The sequence below is a fragment of the Silene latifolia genome, chromosome X, assembly GCF_048544455.1.
Source record: "Silene latifolia isolate original U9 population chromosome X, ASM4854445v1, whole genome shotgun sequence".
Classification (NCBI taxonomy): domain Eukaryota; kingdom Viridiplantae; phylum Streptophyta; class Magnoliopsida; order Caryophyllales; family Caryophyllaceae; genus Silene; species Silene latifolia.
Window position 1 is genome coordinate 305,986,847 of NC_133537.1, and position 19,779 is coordinate 306,006,625.

A 19,779-nucleotide genomic window follows, 5' to 3' on the forward strand; every position below is an offset into this window, starting at 1 on the left:
GATACAGAGAAGTGTTTCAAACTAAAGCATGTCCTTCAGGATATGATCGAAGATGGTCGTTTACCTATACCTCCTGGAGGTAAGCCTAAAAATACTCAAAATCCTCTTGGAGTTCTGATGATTACAGATGAAGAATCCACCTTGGATTGTTCACACCTCATTTCTCCAATCGAAGATGAGATTCATGCATTAGAAGATGAGGGGAGTTATTCCACCATTTCTCCTACCATTGCCGATTTTATTGCATGGGCAAAGAGTGTGAGTAGGCAAGTTTCAGAACTGGAAGATGTAGTAGCATCCCTCCGCAATCCAAGCACCATACCCAAGGAGAGCGTGCCACTAAATCTGCCTCCGGATTCTACAATGCAAGAGGTAGTCGCCGTGGTTGACAGTCTAGTCGACCAAATAATCAGTTTAGAAGCCGAGATCACCAGGTTGAGAGAGCTTGCTGTCGTCAACGGAATATGGGCCGTTGACGATGAAGATGAATACCTCACAGAACACTACCTAGTCAAAGCTAGTGAGGATATAGTCAAAAGTAGTGAAGATCAAGATATAGACCACCTTACTCGTTCAGGGCGTCCATATAAAAATGTTTCTCAGAATGGTCCTATAGCTAATGGTCCAGTCACTAACACCAATGTCATCACAGCAAATGATGGCAAAGATATATCTACTGACCACTTGCTAAAACAACTGCAGAAGACAAAGGCTGATCTTTCAGTCTGGCAACTAGTTCCAAGTTCATTTCCTCATCGCCAAGCTTTACTGCAAGCCTTGGCTAAATTGAACGTGGCACACAACTCTACGCCTGACGATGTAGTCAACTTGGTCTTCCAAGATTCAGCTAAACTAAGTAACCCAGTTCCTTTTTCATATGAAGATTTGCCTCCTTTCGGCGCCAGTCACAACCTAGCTCTGTACATTACCGTCACATGCTTAAAGAAGAATGTGCCAATGACTTTGGTGGATGATGGTTCTGCGGTCAATGTCATACCATTGAAAACGGCATACAAATTGGGCATGAAAGAATCAGATTGGACTCCTACCAACCAAGGTGTTCGAGCATACGATGGAACACGACGTAAAGTGGTAGGACTAGTCAACCTTACTATAGCCACATGGCCAATTGAGCGAAAGGTTAATTTTCAAATAGTGGATATCGAAGCATCATTCAATATACTTCTGGGAAGGCCTTGGATTCACGCTTCCAAAGCAGTAACATCCACCTTGCACCAGAAGATTAAGATTCCTCTAGATGGCAAAGTAGTGACGATCACTTCGTCACCTATTAAGGCAGTAATAGAGAAAATAACAAGTAACCAAGTAGTCACAGATCCAGTATACGAGCTTGGAGGCTTTCATAGCATAAACCTTGTAGAGAATGAGCTGGCACCCCTATACTTCGATCCATACTCCAATTTAGTGGCCAACCACATACTCAAGTCTCAGGGATACTTCCCGGGAATGACACTGAATCCTGCAAAGAAAAATAACTTCGCACCTTACAAAGAAGGAAACTCTCAAAGGATACCATTGGGATTGGGATAAAAACCCAGGAAAGAAGAAGCTTTGGAGATGCTCACTCAGTTTCAAAACCGTAAAAACAAAGGAATCCAAATGCGACCCTATCTCCCTACCCTAAACGGATACTTCGTTCGAGAAGGAAATCAGGAGTACTTTCACGGGTTTCCCGAACCTTGGCACTACAAAGGAATGCAACTATCTGGAATCGAGGTCTTCCACGATTGCTACTTCATTCCTTCAGAAACGGTTCCTACCGTCAAGACTCGTCAAGCACCTTGCTTAGACGATCAGGCTGTTAGCCTTCTGTTTGGAGAGGACCGATTCGTTAGGGCGGCACAGGACGAGATCATTACCATGATACTTCAAGATGACCATTTCAACCCTACAACATTAATCACCGAAGCCAGTTCAAACCAACAGAAAGGATGGAGAAAGTCGATCAAGTGGACGAACAAGCAAGGAAAGCTCTTCAAAGTCACCACTAGAGAAGGAGAGATGTTCAAAGGAGAACCTGAAGACAACGAATTCGAGTCAGAGTCGGAGTCGGAGTCGGAATCAGAGTCTAAGTCTAGAGAAGTCCCTAGAGAGTCTCCTCCTGTCGTCACTCCCAATCCCCTTGTTTCTCCTAGCATAGCATCGAGTAGTGTGAAGAGCTTGGGAAATGTCCCAAGAATGTCCCTTTACCGCGACGACTCTTTGAGCGAATGGATGGCTTCTTTGTTTCAACTCTTTTCAAAATTTAATATGAACAAGTCAGATTCTTCTTACTCTTTGTGTTATTCTGAATGCAATTCTATTTACGATGATAATGAGGATGATCCTGACCCAGACTCAATCGAATTACCTCCCTACATAGCTAAAGAAATATTACAAGAGGAGAGAGGGGCACCAGTTATAGAAAACATTGAACCCATAAATGTTGGAACCGAATTAGAACCCTAAGAACTTAGTATAGGGACGACCTTAAACCCAACTGAAAGGGCCAATTTCATAGACCTCCTACACGAGTTCAAGGACGTTTTTGCTTGGTCCTACAAAGACATGCTAGGAATCGATAGGGATATTGCAGAACACAGAATTCCAATCAAACCAGGTTTCAAACCTGTAAAGCAGAAGCTTCGTCGAATGAGGACCGAATGGGCTCTTAAAATTAAAGAAGAAGTCGATAAACAATTCAAAGCCGGGTTCATCAAAGTTTCCGAGTATTCAGACTGGGTGGCTAACATAGTACCCGTACCCAAAAAGGATGGGCGAATTCGAGTTTGTGTTGATTTCAGAGACTTGAACAAAGCAAGTCCCAATGACGACTTCCCTCTACCACACATTGACATATTGGTAGATAATACAACAGACCACGCGTTATTATCCTTCATGGATGGATATCTAGGGTATAATCAGATCAAAATGGCCATAGAAGACATGTATAAGACAGCCTTCGTCACTCAATAGGGCAATTGCTATACTATTATGCCATTCGGGCTAATCAATGCGGGAGTTACATATCAATGCACTGCAACCACATTGCTACATGACATGATGCATAAAGAAGTAGAAGTGTACGTTGACGATATGATTGTCAAGTCCAAAGATAGGAAGGGGCATATTGACAACCTTCGCAAGTTCTTCCTACGACTTCGAAAATATAACATGAGGCTCAATCCTCAGAAGTGTGCATTCGGGGTGACATCGGGCAAACTTCTGGGATATGTCTGTTAGAAATCTATATCTCATTATACAACATATTCTTATATGTTACAAATTAATTTAGTCATAAAATTAATTTAGATCTTATGCATGCAAACATAAATTAAAAGAGAAGAAATCATCAACCCTTACTATGATAATTTCGGTCTTATGGGCAACAACAAGATCTCCTTCTTGTTAGTTCTTGAGCTTTCCAATAATGGATGAACATTCATGACTTCAAAATAGAAGCCCTCCAATAAGTAGCAACCAAGACTATCCCTAAATCCCACAAACTAACATGTACTAGATATTTGTAATGTGGTTTTCCTTAAAATCGGTTACTAATACTCATATACTACTACTAGTATTATTAGTGTTTGATTTGTATAAATTAGATTCATAAACATGAATTTTATGAAGAACAAGAGAGAGAAGGTAGTGTTTTTCATAAAACATAAGAAGAATGATAAAAATTGAGAAAATCTCTCAATTGTGCATCCTCAAAACCGGTGGGGTGGGGAGCTATTAGGCTCTCTATCTTTTTCCTTTTTGTCTTCACAAGACAAATTGTGTAAGCCTTTGTCCATAGTCATGTCACTATCAAGCATATTAGACAAATGAATAAGACAAATGGAAAAAGACAAAACTTCTCACATTGCCCACCAATTTTCGGTTTATATGTGTAATATGGAGTCCATTTTATTTTTGTCAATTGTACAATTGTATGTCATGTTTTAATTTAAAATGCATATTTAACAAATTAAATATCATTTACAAATTAAATAAATCACATTTAACAAATTGACTAGTAATTCAAAATTATTTTTACATAAAATGGTCATTTAAATACTAGTTAGTATAATTCACAACATCTTGTAATTATGACTAACTTATCATTCTCATCTCGCGTGTTTCGCAAACACCGATTAATTTTAGTAATATAACTTCTTAAATTACTAAATAAAATCTTATTTAATCACATTATAATAAGATGTCATTTTCTCTCTTATGATAATAATTTGTTCAATTTTAAGGAATTAATTAATCTGTATCGACGTACAATTAATTAACCTTTTCAATTAAGGGAATCGTCCTTTAGGTGTGACCTCAAGGGATCAACTGATCACCACCGTCGCACGACAGTAATGTCAAACTCTAGCCAGCCAATCATTACCGATATGTATGGACCAGTTGACTATATATGTAATGTATCATCCCATTCGTATTCTTGTAATGAGATTTAAATATGTGATCAATAAGATCGACAATTGTGATCGCATTATTGTGGAAGGACATATATTCCAACAATGTCGTCAGTCAAAGAGGAATAGAAATTGATCCATCCAAGATCAAAGCTCTAATCGAAATGCCACAACCCCAAATAGAGAAGGAGGTTATAGGATTTCTAGGCAAGGTGCAATATATAAGCCGATTCATATCGAAGCTTACTATGATCTGCGAACTCATTTTCAAAAAGTTCAAGAAAACAGATCATACCATATGGGACGATGACTGCCAAAAGGCGTTCGACAGAATTAAGGAGATACTAGCCAAGCCACCGGTGCTTATGCCTCCTCAACGAGATCAACCTCTTGGTTTATATCTCACAGTGACCGAAACAACCATGGGGGCTATGCTCGCACAAACTATTGGGAAAGAAGAAAGAGATATCTACTACCTTAGTAAGAATTTCTTGGAGTATGAGTGCAAATACACACCACTCGAAAAGATATGCCTCGCTCTTATGTGGGCAACAAAGAAGCTACGCCACTACATGCTTAGCTACTCCGTCAAGGTGTATTCCAAGATGGATCCTGTCAAATATCTCTTCGAGAAACCCGTTATCAATGGTCGATTGGCAAGATGGACCTTAATGCTCTCAGAATTCGATCTCAAATATGTACCTCTGAAGGTTATAAAGGGGCGCGCCGTCGCCAAATTCTTTGCAGATAATCCTATCAACGACACTCAAGCAATAGACATGTGGTCATTTCCAGATGAGGACATACTACAAACTAGTGTAGACTCCTGGGACCTTTATTTCGATGGAGCATCAAATTTAAGAGGATTTGGAATAGGAGTATTGCTCATTTCTCCTGAAGGTGAGCATACACCACTCTCTGTTAAACTCGACTTCGAGGTGACAAATAACGCAGCAGAATATGAAGCTTGTCTCATTGGGCTACAACCAGCAGTAAGTTTAGGCATCAAGAATCTTCGAGTTCACGAAGACTCATCCTTGATCATCAACCAAATTACTGGATCTTGGAAAATTCGAAGTGAAAGTCTAGCACCCTATCAGGCTAGGATAGACCAGGTTGCACAATTCTTCGACCAGGTCACTTATCTACACCTACCTCGTGAAGAGAATCAATTTGCAGACGCTCTTGCAAAACTTGCATCTTTGATTAATATGCCAGATAACATGGTGGAAATGCCTTTATGCATCGAACGACGGTCAGAACCAGCCTATATACACCAAATTACAGATGAGGAAGAAAATCCAGGGGAACCTTGGTTTTAAGCCATTCTAAACTTCAAGCTCAATGGTACATATCCACTAGATATGGATAAAAGGGGACAACGTGCTATACGCCTACTAGCCTCTCAATATCTCCTCATGCAGGGAGAATTGTACAAAAGGACACCTCTTGGTGTAGTCTTGCGTTGCCTTGATCATTCACAGGCACAAAAAGTGATGGAAGAAGTTCATGATCGAGAATGTGGTCCCCACATGAGTGGACCAATGATGGCAAAGAAAATCACGCGTCTAGGATATTACTGGACCACAATGGAGTCGGACTGTATCAAATACGTCAGACATTGCCATAACTGCCAAATCTTCGGGAATGTGCAACATGTCCCACCTTCACTGCTTTACACCATGACATCTCCTTGGCCATTTTCTGCCTGGGGAATTGACATCATCGGGAAAATCACTCCAGCTGGAACAAGAGGTCACTATTTCATTTTGGTACCTATCGACTATTTTACCAAATGGGTCAAAGCGGCATCTTACACTAGTCTCACCGCCAAAAACGTGGCAAAGTTCATACAAACCAATATCATCTGTCGATATGGTTGCCCACATGAGATCATCAGTGACAATGGATCATATTTCCAGGCTGAGACTGAGCAATTGCTAGCCAAATACAAAATCAAGCACCACCATTCCTCGCCTTACAGACCTCAAACTAATGGCGCGGTAGAGGCAGCTAACAAGAATATCGTCACTATCCTCAAGAAAATGATCGACAATTATCGCGATTGGCCCAGCAAGATACCATTCGCATTATGGGGTTATCGCACATTAGTTAGGACACTCACTGGGGCCACTCCTTTCTATTTGACTCACGACATGGAAGCTGTACAACCAGTTGAACTAGAAATCCCGTCTTTACGCATTCTGCTTGAAAGTCAAATTCCAAAAGCCGATTGGAAGAGAGATAGATATGAAGAACTCATCCTCTTGGATGAACGACGTTTGCGCGCATTGCATAATGTGCAAACATATCAGGCACGTATCAAACGAGCCTTCAATAAACGGGTTAAGCCCAGAAACATCAAAGAAGGAGACTTGGTGCTCAAATCAGTCAGAGCTCTCCTACCTGTCGATCCAAGAGGAAAGTTTAAACCCAACTGGGCCAGGCCTTTCTTAGTCAAGTCCATACTGTCGGGGGGTGCGGTTAGGATTACAGACCAAGATGAGAATGAATTTGCTAACCCAACTAACCTCGACCAACTGAAACGATATTATGCCTAGTGTAAGACAAGAAACGCGCCTCGCGTAACACTCACGTGCCGCTCATGCGACACGAAATAAAAATGGCCCTCGGCCCGCTGAAATAAAGCTTATGTCACTTTGCTCTTGCACTTTGACATTTAGACATCTTCATATCATCAAATAAATTGAGTTGTATTTTAGGAGTAGGTAAAGCTCATGCTTATTTTCTAGTTCACTACAAGCTCTTGCTTAGAACAATTATTCTTTTACATTTATTCGAACTACGCGCAAGGGTTTGATTTTATTTTCGTAATGAATACGTAGGCAATCCTTCACAGGATACAACCCATTATTTTAAATGTAAATAGAATGACATTTGCATTTGCATTTGAAATTCGACAAGAATAATAATAGAAAATCACAATAGTTTATTAACTAATTAATCTTTTATTCATTTGTTCCATAAATAATAATAGTATGCCAAATAATATAAATGGCGAAATAAATGCTAGGCTAGGATTCTAAAAACCTCGCCGTTTATTACAATAATAGAGAATAATAAATAAATAATACTATAACTAAGGCTACTCTTCCATTTTCCCTTTGCCTTTTTCACCCTTGTCATATTTCTTGTCTCGACCACGAGCCGGGCGCTCTTCTGCTATCTCCGACCTAATTACCAAAGGTCTCTCTCGCGGTCTAGTCTTACCATTTCGATCCATCACCATCTCTGCGGAAGGAGCGGTCTTCGGTTTCTTCGACGAATGAACGACTTGGAATCCGGCCTCTTCCTCCTCCTCAGTCAATTATTTCTGGTTCTCCTTTGCTACTTCTCGAATCTTGTAGTCAACAGGCTCGTGCTTCCTCAATTTCTCACGCTCTTCAGCAGTAGCTGCCTTCCTCCATTGCAAGTACGAATCAGATACCCATAAGGAGCTAATAGGAGCGGGTATGAACCACATGTTCTTCTGAGCCCACTTGAGGGCCCACTCTCGATGAGTCTCTGTAGTGTGTGCCAATGCAGTATGAGGAATGGTGTCAAGCTTCGGAATATTCTGCTTAAGGCCCACTTGCCTCATCAAACTCTCCGGAAAGATACAAATCATGAATTCCAAACCATGAATGCGAACTGACCGAGTCAGGTCTAAAGATGAAACTGCAGTAACTGACCTGAGATGCCACCATGACACAATCCACCGGATCAAGGGGCCCCCTTCATTCTTCAGCTTATTTTCCCAATAATTGCAAACCCGAGTGAAGTCCACCATGTAGAGCCTAGTTCTCATCGCAATTGACCGAGCATGGTATCCTGGCACAGTAACTAGGGGCTCGATCAACCGCAGACGCTCCATAAGACAAACCTGCAAAGAAGATGGGAATTAATCCCACATGGTCAACCGAAAAAAAAAGAAAAAAAAAAGAAAAGAAAAAAAAACGGATGGCACGTGTATAAAAAAAAGGAAAGCGGGTTCTTACCTGCAAAATGATGGGACTTCCCAAATAAGGAAGCTCGCGGTTGGCTTTTCTGTTATCCAACCCCAGAATGATCTCTCCTAAACAAAGGCATGCTGGGCTCTTGCGCAGCACCATTTGTTCGACTAAGCTCAAGAAACGAGGGTCCCCTCTCATCTTCTTGTCGACATGCCCTTGAAGGACATAACAATGTAAAAGATAAAACCCGAACGCCCTGCGTCTCGCAACATAAGAAATAGAAGGGTCTTCCCTGTTTACAAATCGGTCAATGAAGTCAAACATACGGACCCCTTTTGAGGTCACAAGACGGTCAACCTCAGCCTTCGTCAGTCCCAGCAAGTCTCTAAATTTACTCTTATACCCTTGAGAGCTAAAAGGTATAGCGGGTGCATTCTCTGGGTCCCATCCTCCAATAGCAGCTACTTCCTCAGGGAAAGGACAAATATCGCCTCCAGGAAAGGCAAATACGTGGAAATTTGGATCCCAATATTCAAGACAAGCATCCAAGAAAGGTTTCACAATTTTCACCAATTTGAGACTCAAGATCGATCCCAAATTAAAAGCACCCATGTCATGTTTCTCAACATTTGTGAACTCGTTCGTCCACTCCTTGAGACGGTTTTCAAAGACATCCATAATTTTGAATTTTTTTTATGAAGATAAGAGAGTTTTTATGAGATAGACGGAAGAAAGATGGAAGAATTACGCGAATAAAAGCTTCCCCGACGTCTCTATTTATACTAAAAGCCGTTTCCTAATTTCCGTCGAGGTGTGACCAGCTGGGGAAATAGCGCAGCACCTGCTGCACCTCTTCGAAGAGTCGCAGCTCTTGCTGCGCCTCTTCCCTAGTCTGATTTCCGTGAATTTCAGCTTTGGATCTTTCCTAATTTATTTTGGCTATAATTTCCTATTCCTATAGGTTATTACTTTGGTAATTCCGTCAAATTACCAAATTTTGTGTTTCCAAATTCTTTTCGGGTTCGCTTTTCGAGACGAAATCGACATTTTCGCCAAACGAGCACACTTACCCATTTCATTTTATTTTCTTTTTTTCAGGGAATCATTTCACTCCTCATTTCACACTTATACATTTCTTTTTAAGTTTTTTTTAGGGGGTAGCCCTCCCTACCGTCCGGTAATTTTTGCTCATTTTTGGGCACTTTTTGTCATTTTCGCTCATTTATGGGCATTTTTTTGCATTTTTCGGTCATTTTTGCTCATTTACGGGCACTTTTTTGCTTTTTCTCATTCTGCGCTAATTTAAGCCACGTATATATCATGTGTTTTACGTGTAAATTTTGTGTAAATTCCGGCAGCATGACGGCATAAACCGTCGTCTACCAAACCTGTTTTTTAAGCTAACCTGCATGAACAACAAACGGCCAACAACAAAGGCACTCAGGCGATCATATACACTACCAAAATGCAAATATGTACATCAAACTGGGGGCTCTCGCCCAAAACAGGTCCGAAGAGTACAAAACAAAGTCCAAAATGTACAAGTATATACAAGACAACAACAAAAGAAAGGGAAAAGCAGCTACTCCTGGTCGCCACTCAGCTCGGCAACGGTCGCCTCGAGGGTAGCGATCTCAGCGTCCCTGACCTCCAACTCCCTCAACAGACGAGCTGTCTCCTCCTGGGACTGTGCCAGCTCGCGCTCCAGGTCACGCTCCCTCTGCAAGTGATAAAGAAATGCCTCATTTCAATCATTTCATTCAACTATTTCAAAGCAAAGCGCGAGAAATTGCAACAAAATTCAAAGTAAAGAGAATGAGAGTTTCATACCTGTCGTCCCCGGTCACCTGCAAGCGCCTCGATGGCCGTGGCCCGCAGCCGGTTAACTATCCTCCACAGCGCCACGTGATGAGACGGCGCCACCTACATTTCAATAAACAAGAGGTTTTCAGAAAAGAACAAATGCATTCTTATGCAATAAACGAATGCATTCTTATGCAATAAAGATAGCGAAAGACAGCCGAAGCTAGGGGCTTACCCTCCTCACTAAGTGCTACCACTCCTCCAGGCCAGCATCCGTCACCTCCTCACTAAGCCTCTATTTATACTAAAAGCCGTTTCCTAATTTCCGTCGAGGTGTGACCAGCTGGGGAAATAGCGCAGCACCTGCTGCGCCTCTTCGAAGAGTCGCAGCTCTTGCTGCGCCTCTTCCCTAGTCTGATTTCCGTGAATTTCAGCTTTGGATCTTTCCTAATTTATTTTGGCTATAATTTCCTATTCCTATAGGTTATTACTTTGGTAATTCCGTCAAATTACCAAATTTTGTGTTTCCAAATTCTTTTCGGGTTCGCTTTTCGAGACGAAATCGACATTTTCGCCAAACGAGCACACTTACCCATTTCATTTTATTTTCTTTTTTTCAGGGAATCATTTCACTCCTCATTTCACACTTATACATTTCTTTTTAAGTTTTTTTAGGGGATAGCCCTCCCTACCGTCCGGTAATTTTTGCTCAATTTTGGGCACTTTTTGTCATTTTCGCTCATTTATGGGCATTTTTTGCATTTTTCGGTCATTTTTGCTCATTTACGGGCACTTTTTTGCTTTTTCTCATTCTGCGCTAATTTAAGCCACGTATATATCATGTGTTTTACGTGTAAATTTTGTGTAAATTCCGGCAGCATGACGGCATAAACCGTCGTCTACCAAACCTGTTTTTTAAGCTAACCTGCATGAACAACAAACGGCCAACAACAAAGGCACTCAGGCGATCATATACACTACCAAAATGCAAATATGTACATCAAACTGGGGGCTCTCGCCCAAAACAGGTCCGAAGAGTACAAAACAAAGTCCAAAATGTACAAGTATATACAAGACAACAACAAAAGAAAGGGAAAAGCAGCTACTCCTGGTCGCCACTCAGCTCGGCAACGGTCGCCTCGAGGGCAGCGATCTCAGCGTCCCTGACCTCCAACTCCCTCAACAGACGAGCTGTCTCCTCCTGGGACTGTGCCAGCTCGCGCTCCAGGTCACGCTCCCTCTACAAGTGATAAAGAAATGTCTCATTTCAATCATTTCATTCAACTATTTCAAAGCAAAGCGCGAGAAATTGAAACAAAATTCAAAGTAAAGAGAATGAGAGTTTCATACCCGTCGTCCCCGGTCACCTGCAAGCGCCTCGATGGCCGTGGCCCGCAGCCGGTTGACCATCCTCCACAGCGCCACGTGATGAGACGGCGCCACCTGCATTTCAATAAACAAGAGGTTTTCAGAAAAGAACAAATGCATTCTTATGCAATAAACGAATGCATTCTTATGCAATAAAGATAGCGAAAGACAGCCGAAGCTAGGGGCTTACCCTCCTCACTAAGTGCTGCCACTCCTCCAGGCCAGCATCCGTCACCTGCTCGCCGAAGTCACGGATCTCTGAGATCGTCGTCATCCCCGCCGCGTCAGTGTACTCAAGTGTCTCCAGATACGCTCGGGGCTCGATGACTGCCACCTCGATCTCCTGCGAAGTTCAATTGAATTCTTTATTCAACGATCATTCGCCAGATTGTCAAAACAATTCAAAAAGAGAAAGTAAAATACTTACTACGATCGGCCAGTACGCCAGCCTCTGGCGAACAAACAGAGAGTACTCCTCACCAGGAAGGAGAATGCCGTCACCGCCAACGTCCGCCAAGTCAGCCTCTCTCTCGGCGTCCGAAGGCTCCCTAAACATCGTCTGTGGAGGATCGCCGGGAACCGTGAAAGTGTCACGGGAGCACTGACGAGTTAAACTCTCGCCCAGGTACCACATTGGTCCCATGGACGTCCTCAACAGCAACCGACTTGAGCTCTGGGGTCGAAGGACCTCAGCCACGAAGGCCGGAGCGTCAGGGTAGTCCACCCAGCGTCTAGGCACCCACTAAAACAAGCAAACGAAAGGTCATTCCTATGATTGTTCCTTAATAAAATAACAATGAAGAAAAATGAATCAAAGGTACTTACATCGCTCAACTTCAGAGCATTCATGCCCCGTCAACAAACATCGTAAGAAGAGCGCTGACTCTTCCTATGACACACCACCCAGTCCCTCACGACAGGGTAAGCCCTCGGCTCAGGCTCCGTCCTCTTGGGCGCGAAGCCCGGAATGTAGGAGTACACCCACGCCTGCAAAACAAGATAATCGATAATCATCTTACACAATTCGATAGAAATAGAAGTAATGATCTTTCATGATGCGTAATAAAGGTTCATACCTCCAACAACAGTCCAAGACCGACAGTAGCAGGAGAAGTCCCCTTCTCCATCATCTCGGGATAAACCATGGCCCTCATGTAGCGAATGAGGACCGAAAAGCTAGGAGTGACCCAGTCCCACTGACCTAGGTCACTCAAGTCAGAAAGGAACAGAAGAAGCTTCATCGACAGCCTCTTCCCCTTGTCTCCGAGGTAAAGCGAAGACAAGAACCACCAGAGCCACAAACGAGCCCTCTGCTCAGCAGTACAAGTAGGAGGAGCCACCTTCCTCCCATCCATCATCACCGTCGCCGGGGTCCTACCCGCAAAGTAGTCCCTGGCTTAAGTACTCAGCACCAACCCGGGAACGGTGGCAGTGCCCGCTGCCAGGTTCCAGCCGATCAGCCTCCTCGCCTCGGCTGAGTCTACTCTCATGGCCGTCGACGACCACACCACAGCCTCCTCTCCATACGGTAGACCAAAGATCATGTCGTAGTCCTCCAGAGTGACCCCAACCTCTCCAAAAGGCATATGAAAGGTCGAGGTCGTGTCCCAGTACTGATCGAGGAAAGCTCGAATCAGGCAAAGGTTAGCCCGAATCTTCCTCTCCTTGATCACCCTCCACGCTCCCACCAAGGCTCCGAAGGCTCCCAGCTCGATGATGGCCTTCTCCTCCTCCGTCAGTCTCTCGTAGGCCTCCATTATTGTCGTGTAGCCGGAAAAGGATCTCATGTTCCCGGCATCCTGTATCAATCCAGGTCAAATGCTATCTTTAGCACAAGACTAATGCAAAATGAAACGACAGATGAATAAGGAAAGGTAATAAGGAAATGACAAGTTCAAAACTTACCAAACTCCTCACCGTCCTGTAAGACAGGTGGCTCTCTACTGCCCAAATGAGATGTCGACCATCCCACCTCGTCCAACATTGGCCCGCCTCGGGACCTCCTCGACAACTTCCTCAAAAACCTCCTCAACTACCTCCTCGACCACCTCCTCAAGAGCGAGAGAAGAGTCAAAGTCTACGTCCATGGGAGCCCTCCCCGATGTAGAAGGAACGTCACCTGCAAAATTAAAGTGAATTAGGCCGCGTCAAATGACGACAAGCCTCGTTGAAGGTGGTTTCAAGCCTTCTAAGCCCCGAAAACGGCCTTTTCTCGCCATCCTTGGCCATTTTTTTCAAAACCCGACCACTCATGTGATATATTGGGTCAAGTCTCGTCTAAGTTCAAGCCTATTCACGGGTTTGAGTCGAAATTTCGGCAGCATCTCGCTATAATAACAATTATGCCCTAGAAATGTGTCCTGAAAAAGCTGTCACAAATCAAAAATCCGACATGGTAGAAAGTTTACCCATTATGCAAGGGTTCCCAAAAACCAAATTTCATCAAAAATCGACAATCTTAAAGGCATTTACGAAGCAATTTTCGAAACAGCTGAGAAACCGTCTCAAATTCGCTCAAATGCTCAATACTTGACGAAAATTCAAAAAGAATACATGGTTGTGTTCCTAACATTCCCAATTATCTATTTCTAATGTCAATTTTACAAGGCAAATCAATTTGGGGGAAAAGCCCCAAATTTTCGACATTTTGGGTTCAAAACACTAATTTTTCGATCAAAAATCAAGCAAATACAAGAATTAAAGCAAGAATGTGATACATACCTCGATTAGTCATGATTAATAGCGCGATTCGATCAAATTTTGACGAAAATGGTTGGAATTTGAGAGAGTTTTAATAAGATTTGTGTTTTGTTATTATGAAATGAAACACGGTATTCTGTCGAGTTTTACTCAGACAGGGACGAGCTCGGGAAAGGACGCATCACCTGCTGCGCCTCTTCCAAGAGTCGCAGCTCTTGCTACGGCTCTTCCCCAACTCCCCTCCAGCTCAATTTTCAAAAGTTCGTTAAAAGTTAGTTGTTTGTGGGCCCATTTTTGGTGCCACCCTTCTCCAACACCATATATCATATATTCGGTCTATTGGGCATTTATTTTTGTCCGGACCCGTATTTTTTCCAAAGCAGACCGCAGTACCGTTGCAGTATTTTATCTCAGTATTATTTCCAAAGCAGACTGCGAAGCCGTCGCAGTATTTTACCTCGTCTATATCCTTCTTCAAGCAGACTGCGAACCGTCGCAGTATTTTATCTCCCAGTAAGGACTTCGCTTGCAGCAACGAGCGAATTTTGCCTTTATCAATACCTTCTATCCAGCGAGAGTTCCTGACAGCCGATTGTACTTCTCGAGAGATGGAGTTTGTTTGGAAGCCGACGCAAGCAGATTCCCCCAGCAGTTCCTACCGGCGTCCTGCTGTCCTCCATTCATTCCGAGAAAGAAGTCTCAGGTATGATTTCTTCTTATGGCTGGCGAGCCTCCTTACGTAGTCTAATAGACTTTAAACGACCCTCCCCGATAGTCGACAGACTCTAAAATGTTCTCGACGACAGGTCCTTGGCTCAGACCCCTTGAGCCGCCTCGCGTCGCCATAGTCGTCAGGTTGTAATCTTCGATTGACCTGATGGCTATACTTTGACTTTCGCCTTGTCCAAGCCTCAGTCAAAATGGGGGCTCTGTAAATACCTCATTTCTGCACCTCCCGCAAGCCACCCGGTGATGATTGGGGAGCATGTTTGATACACGGAACAATTTATGACAGTTCATAAGTTTATCATCAAGTGATAGCTCAAATAGTTGTGTCTACCCCTTGGTTGTCATCTACTCGCCGATACGGTCGTTTTGACAGTAATTAGAGTTCATTTGGAGTCCGGGTAAAAAACCGCTTCATTTTCTAATAAACCGTTTAAAATGCCGAGTCGGAATGGCCTAGAATATTCCGGATATTTTTATTCCATAATTTAATTTTATATCCTTTTGGCAAAATATATCCCGAAAATCTTATTTTAAGAAATAAGGAAGTCTTTCTTCCGTAGGAGGAAATCTCTGGGGAAAGGACGCAGCACCTGCTGCGCCTCTTTGAAGGATCGCAGCAGCTGCTGCGCCTCTTCCCCAGCTCATTTCTGCCTATTTTCAGATTTTTCCGTGATTTGTTTCCAAAGTTTGAGTCATTCCATAACTCTCCATATTTTCTAGTATAAATAGGGACCTTCGTTCCACATATTTTTCACGCGAGTGTCTGCCCTTCTTTTCTCCTGGCCTTTGCATTCTAAGACCGTGCTCTTAGCTTTTGACGTCTACGTGCTTGATCAATCGACCACGTAAGCTAAGATTATTCTGAGTACCAGTCAGTCAGTCACGTTGCATGACCGACCAATTTGACCACTACACATCAATTAATCAATCAATTTAATCTGAATCCTCTTACGAGGGCACTTTCATCATACATTCGAGTCGAGCAATCACTAAAGCGTTAACTTAGTTAACTTCGTTTCGTCAAACATGTAAGTCTGAGGGTGTAAATCCCATCTTATTACTGTATTTTATTTTTGTACTAATTAATGTAAGATTTACGTCAAAAGTATGCTTAAAATCGGCTTATAAAACCCATTTATTAAACTGTTTTTACAAATTAACAGTGGGCAGACGTCGAGAAGAAACGCAGCATCTGCTGCGCCTCTTCTAGAGGCTGCAGCAGTTCCTGCCTTTCTTCTTCTTCCTCGGTTCTCAGTTTGATTTCGTTCCTTTTGTTTCGTTCTTTCATTCATGCATAATAATTTTAATACATATTCTTAATAAATATCACGCTTTAATTCCGACTTAAATCCCTTATAATCAATATTTGTGGGATTTGGTCATTAAATCAAACCCGGATTTTTAGGAACTCGATTCGTTCATATTAAGTTTCTGAAGTTCGTCTTTGTACATATTTTTGTTGTTTATTTCCAGTTTGTCTAACTCGTTTCCGTTTTCGTAAATAAACCTAACTAGTATTGGTGCCCGGCTTCGCCCGGGCTACCTCTACTTACCATTATTTTTTTTTTCATTAAATAAAATTACTTAAAGTTGCATAACCCATAAATTTATCATTAATATATTTTTCTATGACATATCCTAAAATTACGATGAAATAAATTTTGAGACAAATTCACTACTTCCGCTATTAATATTTTACTCTTATTAATGAAACAATAGTAATAACGTTTCACTACTTTCCCGTAATCATTGTTACTTTGACTACTCCTGCCGTAACCGTAGTTATTGTTACTTTCACTATTACCGCATTAATATTGATTATTTCACTACTCCCGTTGTTGTTACCACCACTTTCACTAATCTCGCTGATAATATTGTTACTTTTATTATTCAAGTGAGTGATTACTATCATATAACTATATCTAATGTTACTACAATTCTTTTCTTTACTGACGAAATTACTTTTACTACTTAGGCATGCAATTTTAAGAGAATTATATATTTATATAAATATATTACATATATGCATTAAATCAAATCGAAAGAATTATACAATATTATATATTATGGAATCTAACTTGAATTACTTATAACCTACTTATTATATTTTTGTATGTTAAATAATTAACATCTCTATACATCTAATAAATTATAAATTTCAATAAAATTGCATAGATTTTAAATTTAATACATAATTTTATGATGATAATAATTAATACCATAAGTGTGCATGTTTATACTAATTAATTATTTTATTTTAATGAAATTTACCATCTTCTAGTCTTCTATAAATATTTAGGAAAATTACCAAGCAGCTTCTTTCTTTTAGTCTCCTTGAAATTGGTCATCTAATTAATTAATTATTTTATTTTAAGAAAATTGACCATCTTAATTAATTATTTTATTTTAAGGAAATTGACCATGTTTTAGTCTCTTACAAATGTTTAGTAAAATTACCAAGCTTCTATATAATTTAATTTTAACCCAAACTATATAATATTTGCATTGAGATCCCTTAATCGGGTCCATCACACGGTGCTATTGATTTAAAACTATATAGTATAATTAATTTGTATAACTTTCTTTAATTACATTGAAGTCCCTTGGTTTCTAGATTTAATATTTAGTATTGATTAATTTGTAACTAGTTTATAATCCGTCTACGATCAGTTTTAATCCGTTTCGATTCGTGTTTATCGCTTTTATGACGGTTTCATATGTTAATAATACGCTAAATCACTTTCATCCGAGTTAAATATCAATAATCAACCATTAAAATTACCAACGAACATTAACAATACGCAGTTCTGACTTCACAGCCAGAACTCACCTCAGGAACAGACGCAGTGACCACTGCGCCTCTTCCAAGGGACGCAGCATTGCTGCGCCTGTTCCGGGGTGAATTCTGTCCCTGAACTTCCGTTCTTGCTTTGACCTAATCCTTAATTACGTATTAATCGACTATTAACCGTAATATCGCCATTAATCTGTCCATATTTTCTAACTTTCATTTTATTTTCCTTTCTTTTTCTCAAATTGTCCGTCTTACGTATATTTTTGACGTAAATCATTAAATCGTTGTACTTATTATAATTTTAATTATCGCAATTTAATTATTGTATTTTATTATTGTATGATTTATCTACTTGTTCTTCACATGTAATTAATCCTAAACCCTAATTCGACATTAATAAGTGCTAAATTAGTTGTTCAGCGACTTAGTTAATTCTCGCATGCTAGGACTAAAACGTTGGATGTTGCATTGCATGCATATAATCGACGATATATCGAATATGAATAATTTCCCTAATCATTAGTAGAGGCCGCTATCGAGGCGGGCGGGATTAGGTGTTCATTAAAAGGACTTCCTAATACGTACCCTCACCCCTTACTCCAGATCTTTGTGAACATCCGTGTTCACTGGCATCCACGAGAGTCATTCTAGACATAGAATGCTAAGGTTGACGAGTTCTTAGTGTTCATGTCACTACTTTGTGTCTTGACGTGACGCGAAGTATTCGAACGGTTCTAATTTCCCATAAAAATTGGTGGCGACTCCACAAATGCAAACGCTTGTTTCCCAAACGCCCCGTGGCCCCCCCGTGTCCACAGTTTGGCAACTCCGCTGGGGAGTAATACACTTATGTGTTGCCAAGGGTGAAACTTGAACAAGGTTAGGGAATAGTTTATATGAGACAGTTGTCGGTTTTCATTACTCGACCTTCTTAGGTCGTTTTATTCGGCCTTCCTAGGCCCAACCCAACCCATTCGACCAATCGTCGCGTCTAGACGGTCTAAATTCTTATCTGGGCCCAAGGATAGATAGCGATTGACGTCAACCATACCGTGATGGTTACTCATGTTTGTATCAAGAGCTTTCACTACTCGAGGAAATGGACTAGGAACTGACCTTACTCATGTTTGGCACAGACCTCTCCACAGACCAGGGTTTGATTGCTTGGTATGTCAACCCACCTTTTAAGCCAAAACCCTTTAAATGCACTCAACATGCTGTTATAATGCCTGTATGAATGCTTATATCATATGTGATCACCCTTTTTCTTAAAACAAAACCATGACGAAATTTTGTAAAATAAAAATCTTTTTTTTTTTTAAAATGTAAATACTTTCAAATGGCCTAAATAGCGCGAAATGAGTCAAAACTCTGTCCAAATGTCCAGTCAAAATTCGGGCCTCAAAACCCATCTCAAAAACTCAGTTCGAGTCAACACTCCTGCAACTACACTACAGTTGCCTAGGACAAACATTTCAAGACGTTGTCATTTCCAAATCTCACTTAACACAGTGGCACACTCCCACTTCACAAGTTGAGTCTTTTTCTTTGAGTAAGTGTGCTAGAATGGTCGATCGTGTTTTGATTCATCGTCAATCTCATATCCAGTTTCCAAGATGCCTGAAACTAGTACCATGAGTGCTAGTGGTCAACCCCAAAATGGTAATGATTAAATCCTAGCTGCACTCGTTCGTCTCCAAACAAGCCAAGACCAAGCCTATGCTCGCCTCAATGCTATTGAAGGCCGAATTGTTGCTTTAAAAACTAGGCTTCCTCCTGCAGAGAATGATGTTTCTAATGCGAGCGTCCATGATGACATCCCAGCCTTTGTTGGACAACCAGAAACCAACCCTCCAAAAGGTCCTACTGAAGCTGAAAAGCGTCTCCAATACTTGGAAGTGCAACTAATGTACCTTAAGGGAGATGACATCTACAGGGAAAATAATCACAAGTATGAGGCCGTGAATGCTCAATTGCCAACCAACTTCAATATGACTACTGCCAGAGATAGTTGTGC